The sequence below is a fragment of the Cicer arietinum genome, chromosome 4 (genome assembly GCF_000331145.2).
Source record: "Cicer arietinum cultivar CDC Frontier isolate Library 1 chromosome 4, Cicar.CDCFrontier_v2.0, whole genome shotgun sequence".
In the NCBI taxonomy this organism is placed as follows: domain Eukaryota; kingdom Viridiplantae; phylum Streptophyta; class Magnoliopsida; order Fabales; family Fabaceae; genus Cicer; species Cicer arietinum.
In genome coordinates this window covers 54,806,378-54,815,136 of record NC_021163.2, presented here as the reverse complement: position 1 = coordinate 54,815,136, position 8,759 = coordinate 54,806,378, and the positions used below count along the sequence as shown (strand labels likewise).

At 29.2% G+C, this 8,759-nt stretch overlaps 1 long non-coding RNA gene across 1 annotated transcript; it reads right to left on the bottom strand.

Annotated features, from left to right (window-relative positions):
* Positions 1 to 4,126: 4,126 nt before the first annotated feature.
* Positions 4,127 to 8,041, bottom strand: LOC105852003 (uncharacterized). The gene is made up of 3 exons (XR_001143792.3): positions 7,839 to 8,041; positions 5,523 to 5,565; positions 4,127 to 4,457 (listed from the first exon to the last, which is right to left on the bottom strand). It is a non-coding gene; the product is annotated as an uncharacterized lncRNA (long non-coding RNA).
* Positions 8,042 to 8,759: the final 718 nt, after the last annotated feature.

Sequence of the window (8,759 nt, the reverse complement as noted above, 5' to 3'; positions counted from 1 at the left end):
TCTTCTCTATAAGATCTGATGACAATATGTTTTTCTCTCAATGAAAACTGAAAATGGATTATTGTAATCCTAGATTTATTTTCTATCTTACAAGTGCATAATGAATTATTAAACTCTAACTATTCTTGTTGGAAACCTTGACAAATTAATGAAGGACCAGTCTTGACTTAATTGTTAAACAATTTGAAGCCATGGTGAAAATGTGTTGTTAGCAAAGATTGTCAGCATCACATAATATGGCAAACAAATGGAAAAATCATTAGAGAAATGAACAATCAAAGGAAGTTAGGTCTATTTGATTAAAACTAAAACCAAAAACATTTAAAATCGAATTTGAATAAAAATTTAAAATTAATTGATGAATGGGAGAAAAAAGATTCATACAAATAGATTCATTTCTGAAACCATACCCTCCTTTAATTCTCTCTTCCCTTATACCTTCATCTTCATTCAACAAAACAAAAACACTATCTCAAAATTCAAACATTAAAAAACCTTCAAATAAAATATTTTGAAATGAAAGCGTAAACCGAACCTGGCACAGCGTTGGAGAAGCACAGCACTGAAGAAAATGTGGATTTCAACGAATGAGATTACGAGGTGAGTTCTGCTCCGAGTCGTCAACTGAGTTAGACCACGGTCCATTTCGGAGCACTGAGTTTGCACCGAGTCGCGCAAAAAAATTTGTTGGGGTCTTCTGCAATTTAACATAAATTGTATAAACTTTAATTTTAATTCCATTTTTACCCTTATATTTAAGGATATGTTTGGATGGACTTGGGAGTTTTGAAATGCAAAGAGAAAATGACTTATTTTTCTTTTTAAAATTAAAAGGTTAAATAGTATATTTCTAAAAATGAATTGAGTGTAGATGAAAGTGTAAACTAATTATTTATTTTTCTTTTTAAAATTAAAAAGTGAAATAGTATATCTCTAAAAATTAATTGAGTGCACATGAAAGTGTAAATCAATGATTTATTTTTCTTTTTAAAATTAAAAAGCTAAATAGTATATTTTTAAAAATGAATTGAGTGTAGATGAAAGTGTAAACTATCAAATGAATTTGTCTATTCTGAAGTGAGAAGTTACTAAATTGAATAAATCAATTGATTATACATATGCATATAATATCAACCATTTATTTGATTATCAACAGTTAATATTACTTATTTTATTCTCTAAAGTGAGTTGCTCACTTTAGAAGAGTTAAATTTCTACCAAATTGGTATTTGAGATTTGAAAGAGCTTTCAATTTAATCTCTGAAACTATTAATATCTCATATCTCAAATTCATCTATGTCTTTGTCAAAAAAAATTAGTTAAATTATTTCGTCGATTTTCATTCTCTTTCTTTGTCAAAATTTCTTAGTTAGGTTGTTTCGTCACTTTTAAGAGTGATGGTGTGGCATGTAAAGTGTCACCTCACCATCCACTTGTATTAAAAAGTATTCAAATGATTAAAAATAAATTATTTATACAAATATTTAAAAAAAATATATGATTTTATATATTTAAAAAATTAGATTTAGTTATCTATCCAATAGACTTAGTTCAACTTCCATCATCTACGGTCCGAAACGAATTTTCCGCTAACCATTCATTATGATGTTCATTTCTTATTAGGATCAATGCATAAGAATTAAGGTAAATAAATATAAAGGAATTAAATTGACATTAAATTGTCAAAGTCCGAAAATGTTTATGAATTATTATCATTTTATTTAATTTAAAAATGTATTCAGTGTTATCAACTCCCGCATCAGTTGTGTTTGAGTTTAATTCAGTCATTGGTTGTATTATTAATTCGGTTTCAGTTTAAACGAAATGATTTTTTCTTTAGGGAAAATGAAATGATCGTTAAGTGGATTGACTCTTGTATATGTTACTAAATTTATATTTAAATTTGTCTGCAAAGCCTTCTGATATTTTTGCGCTGAGTTTTTGTTGTGTTTTAGATTGGTTTTCAAGGGAACTTGATTGTCGCAAATTGGGGGGTTTCTTTGTACATTGATGTTTTTGGATAGAAGGGGTGTCAAAAGAATACAACTAGTGTCTGACCGGACCAAAGACAATCTTTGAGTTAATAAAACAATAAGTTTTTAAAATAAATAAACCGATAATAAATTCATAAATATTTCTTTAAAATATTTTTTGATTTTGACCACTTACTCTCAATTTAGTCAATAATTTAGTCCATAGATTTATCCGATTTTTACAAATTGATCCTTATCACAATGAATATAGTAGACAAATTTGTTCATAACCTAAAATGGTGGAAGTTGAACAAAGTAAGTTAGGTATGGAATGAAATATGATTTTTAGGACATAAAAGTAGATTTTTTATTTCTATATATTTTATATATAATTTCTTTAACCACTTTATTATTTTTTAATACACATAAACGTCTAGGTGACAATTAACATACTTACATACCACATCATCACTTTTAAACAATTTTAGAAACGAAATTTAACAAGAAGACCTAACTGAGAAACATTTGACAGAGTTAGAGATGAATTTGAGATATTAATAGTCTCATGGACTAAATTAAGAGTGTATTACGGTTTCAAGGATCAATTTGGTGATTTACTCATAATTGAAATGTTATAATCATTTAACATGTTATTCAAAATATAGACTTAACATTTCAAAGTTCTACTCTACAAAACTCAGTATGAAACAATGTAAACCTATGCACTCCAATGCATCCTACTTGTACCCTCGACAAAGATTAAACAAATAAATAGGTAGATAAAAAGGTATGTGGAGGTAGGATAGACTATTTACTTTATTTAAGTGTTTCAAGAACTGAAATTTCATTCAACGCATATTTATGTGTTATATTAAAATATGATCCTAGATAATCACATATAGTGTTGTTAAAAGAATATTTAGATACTTGAAATAGACTACTAATCTTGGTTTGTTGTATAAGAAAACATTTATGTGATATTGAGTATAATAGAGATAAAATCGAAAGAAAAAACACTAGTGGAAGCTTCTGGTTTCTTGGAGAAAATATATAATCCCATGGACAATCAAATGTTAAGGAACAATTTCGACACAAATAACTTACAACCGAACAATTCACATTGACCTAAAAAAATCACAATTATTTCAGATACATAAATTTCATCACAACAACAACATTGCAATAAGGAGGGGAGAATAAATAAAACCCTTAATTAAACCCTTAAGCTGATCTTGAACTCTAACTGAGGATGACTGGATACCGAGGGTCCACGGGTGGCATCAAGCTTCACTGCTTCTGATTGTCAATCCAAAATCATCGCTCTGTCACATCTTCGGCGTTGTTGCAATTCTCGCACGACTCAAAACTCTAAGAACCTAGGGCGTAAGCTCAGTCCATAATAATAGTAGAGGGCCACGATCTAAAAACAACAATCAACTCAAGGAACCACCCCATGACTCATTACAGTCACCACTAACACTATGACCCATCACAATCACCACTAACATTATGGCCCATCACGGTCACCACTAACATTGTGGCTCATCACGATCACCATTAACCCTGTGGCCCATCACGGTCACCCCTAACTATGAAATGCATGAGCATGCTCTCACTCTTCCAAATCAATCATTATGTAAATGCAGTTATTAAAAGACTCTCCTTTTAATACTCATTAAACGCTAATAATGTTTTATATTTTTTTTCACACAGCATAATCAAGACATATTATCGTCAATAAAATTCATAACACATATGTTATCAGTTAAGAATACATAATCACATCAAATAAATAAACAATTGTGTGTACCTTTATTGACCACAAACACAAAGAACATGTATACATACATACTTTGTATTCAAGCATATATAATATCGTTAGAAAGTGTCCTTACTTCGACAATGCTTTATTACACAAGCAACTTACGATATGCCAGTATAACCTATCCGACAGTTATCAAACTTCATCCAGTCTCGTCCTGAAATCTACCAGACGAACATCAAATACTTTTCTTAACACCCCGACTTTTAATAGTGAGAGTGTAAATTTTTTTTTAAAAAAAAAAAACTAAACACTTTAGGCTAAAATATTCATAATTGTATTTAATTTAAATCAGAGTAAAATATTTAATTATAAAATTCTTTTCCAAAAATGATGATTAGAATTTTTGTTGCATTATATAAAATGGTTTCGATACAAATAACTTACTTACAACCGAACAATTCACATTGACCCAAAAAAATCACAATTATTTCAGATACATAAATTTCATTGCAACAATAACATTGCAATAAGGACGGGAGAATAAATAAAACCCTTAATTAAAACTCTAAGTTGATCTTGAACTCTAACTGAGGATGATTGGATACTAGGGGTCCACGGGTGACATCAAGCCTCATTGCTTCCGATTGCCAATCCAAAATCATCGCTTTGTCACGTCTTCAACGTTGTTGTAATTCTTGCATGACTCAAAACTCTAAGAACTTGGGGCGTAAGCCCAATCCACAATAATAATAGAGGGTCACGATCTAAAAACAACATATATACGAAAATACAAAGCACGAAAGCATAACATGACATAGCATCAACTGATAAACAAGTATGCATATAATTATTATCATATAACAAACATGACTCGTGTGACAAAGCACCCTAATGCAATGCTTATATCCTAATGCACATGATTATGGAATTTCCTCACCATCGTCGAGGGGCGAAAATCATAAATGTACCGCCTCTCACATGCCAATACTAATTACTGAGGTGTCATATATCACAGATCAGCACGATTTACTAGAGTGCAGTTTATCACATACCTACACAACTTCAAAATCCTTGTAAGGATAAGGTGGACCAATCAACTCAAGGAACCACCCTATGGCTCATCACAGTCATAACTAACACTATGGTCTATCACGATCACTACTAACACTGTGGCCCATCACGGTCACCACTAACTATGAAATGCATGAGCATATAATTATTATCATATAACAAACATGACTCGTGTGACAAAGCACCTTAATGCAATGTTTATATCTTAATGCACATGATTCTGGAATTTCCTCACCATCATCGAGGGGCGAAAATCATAAATGGACCGCCTCTCACAGGCCAATACTAATTACTGAGGTGTCATATATCACAGATCATCACGATTTACTAGAGTGCAGTTTATCACATACCTACACAACTCCAAAATCCTTGTAAGGATAAGGTGGACCAATCAACTCAAGGAACCACCCCATGGCTCATCACAGTCACCACTAACACTATGGCCTATCACGGTCACTACTAACACTATGTCTCATCACGGTCACCACTAACTATGAAATGCATGAGCATGCTCTGACTCTTCCAAATCAATCATTATGTAAACGCAGTTATTAAAAGACTCCCCTTTTAATACTCATTAAATACTAATAATTTTTTATATTTTATTTTCATAAAGCATACTCAAGACATATTCTCGTCAATAAAATTCATAACACATTTGTTATCAGTTAAGAATACATAATCACATCAAATACATAAACAATCGTGTGTACCTTTATTCACCACAAGCACAAAGAACATGTATACATACACACTCTGCATTCAAACATATATAATATTGTTAGAAAGTGCCCTTACCTCGACAATACTTTATTACACAACCAACTTACGTTATGCCAACATAACCTATTCGACGATTCCAACAACACCTCTCAATTTCCTTGTAACTTAAATCAACCAATTAATTTAATCAATACAAGTTTCTAAACCAACCCCAAATGAACCCTAGGTTCGACCCCTTTCCAAATCAATTAGGTTTGACTTTTCTCTTAGGTTCCCTAACTTCAAGAAGACGTTGGTTTAAGTACTTTGGCAGAAGCGATTTTTAAAACACTTAGGCTACACATTGAAAATCTTGAAATTATTTTTTCCAAACTTATTGAAGTTCAACATAAATCTTTATCTTTAACAACTTAGGACAAAATATTTTCTTAATAAAATCAATTAAAGATAAATATACTCACACTGTTCAAAATTTTGAATAAATCATCCATCAACATCATAAATTTCAACACTTTAATATTTGAAAAACTAGTAGAAAGTTTTTTTTATCAAGAAATCTTTTTTAAAAAAAAAACTCAAATACTAAGAGTTTCAATGCTCTAATTATTCCAAATTATGATTCTTCCAATTTGACATTTTTCAAACCTTAATCTTTATAAACTATGCTTTGTATTTAAACTTTCACACTAAAATCACATTTTATCATAACGCAAAATATTTCTCCAGTTCATAATTTTCTTTTATGTCTTCAACTAAAATCTTCATTTCTAATAAAATCACATATCAAAAGCCAAAATTATATTCAATCATTATTTTTCAAAACACCTAGATACTTCTCCAACTTCGAATTTTAGTATAAAGTTGACATCTTACTATAAAAATCAAAACTTGCAACTTCAAAACTTAAGATCGAAAGTTTGTTCGTAATGCCAATATTTCTCGTTCAAACCTTTTTGATATATAAGACTTGAACTTTTAAGTTTTAAATATGAAATTATTCTCAAAATCATAAAATTTGAAAGTTTGCTTCTCAAAGTAAAATTTATTTGTGAAAATTGAATATTTAATATCAATAAGTAAAACTTTTTAATTCAATCTATAAAGGTAGAAACCTTATTTTCACAAAAACTCAAAGGATAAAACCTTTAACACCTTAATAACAAAGTAAACTTAAAACCAACTTTTAAACAAAATTTAGAACTCTCTTTATATATATATATATACATCACTCGGCTAAAATCCATTTTACTCATCAAAGTTTTTCAAAAAAATTTCCAAATCCAAATCTAGTTTAAAACACCATAAATAATCAAGGACAACCGCTCCTATGATCAAATTTCAAATGACTCCAAATTTTAACTTATACCACCATTAAAAATCACAAGAGAACGTTTTTTCTAACTTCTTTAAAATTCATAAAAATTCTACTACCCAAATACTTTTGAATTAAAACAAACCACAACAATTCACTTACCACTTTATTTCCAAAATTTTGCCATGACCTTTTTGTTCCTATCTCTTTTCCTTAAAAATTTCAAACCAACAAACATAAAATATTCAGAGTTCTTTCCACCGCTAACTCGGTGTCAACAATCTCGATTCAAATTCGAGATTCAAAGAGCTAGCTACATAAACATAGGGAATTATAAAATTTACTTCAAGGATAAGTTACTCAAGAAAACTAATCAATGTCTTTTTTATCAATCACTCTCTTACTTTAGAATCCTCATTTCACAACATTGAGTTTTTTTTTTTTATTTAATTTTTTATAAACAACATATATCACTTTGGTCCCAAACACCTTAACATCTAATTATCATTTTAGTTAAAAAAAATAACTAAACACACTAGCAAAAGTCTTCTTAACTTTACTAACTTAAATCCTCTAATAAATTTTTTATTGTCAGTTTAAACTCATTTATTTGAAAACAATTCATTACGTTACTCAAACACATACAAAAATCAAGATTTCACATTATGACACACCACATTTGGTCTTACTAAAAATTTTAGGGGATTGGTTTCACTTTTTTTATTATTCAAGTTTTTAACTCATCTAATTTCAATATTAACAAAGCACCAAAGCAACAAAACACACTTTTCTTTTACTCTCTTATTTAGGGTTTTTTTATGCTTGAAAGAAAAAGAGTTGAAAATATATATTTTTTGACTTCCTAAACAATAATAACAACCATAGTAGTGATAAACAAGCAAGATTAAAGCTCAAAATGTAAAAAAAAAATCACTTTTTCCCCCTATATATAAATGCTTACGGGTTTGAGAGAAAATATGGGAGAAATAGCTACCTCAACTATTGACCCTTGGCTCTTTGCATTCGTTTCAAGTAGTGAAACAACTTTGTAGTTGAAGGTAATCAGTGATTGGAAGCTTCCTTGAAGTTCCAAAATGGAAGAAAAGAGAAGAAGAAAATTTTGAAATAAAAAGGAAGAAGGAGTATGTTGGTGGTTGTAAGATGAAGTGGGGATTGAAGTGAAACTTATGACTTTAAGCTCTATTTATTAGAAACACAATGTGATGTGAGACACACATTAAATTTTAGAGAGACGTGTCAAGTTTGTGAGGACATTTCTTACTACTTCTCTTTTAAAATACTATTTCTAGTAAAAGTTAAAATTCACTTTATGTAAAATTACTAATTTTCTCTAACAAAGGTGTATCCGACGCAACTCAACTCGCAAATAAATCTAATCGTAAGTTAAAACTCATAAAATATTTATCAATAGTTATTATTACGATAAAAATAATTTGATTATTAAAATAATTAAATTTAATAATATTCAATGAAAAAATATTACTCATAAATAAATTAAGTCTCAATCACCCAAGAACTTGAATAAGAAATTTCATCGAAATCAAATAAATTTTAAATTTTGAAAGCGGCAAAACTCTCTGTCGATTTCAAACTCTGAGAAATTTCATTCTCAGATTTTGATTATTTATACACGTGGACTAAATAAAAATATTTCACCCATGAAAATATATTTTTTGTACTTTTATTCATAAATAAAAGGAACTAATATACTCAACAACACATTTTAATTACAAAACTGAACTAAATATACTTAATTAAGAATTCATTTTCTACGGATCTTACATTTATCACTTACAAATTTTTGTGTCGTGTTTTCTATGCATCATTTATAAATATTTATCAAGATTTTTTTATTTTTTATTAATGACAAATATCTGCCTCATGCTATTTTATG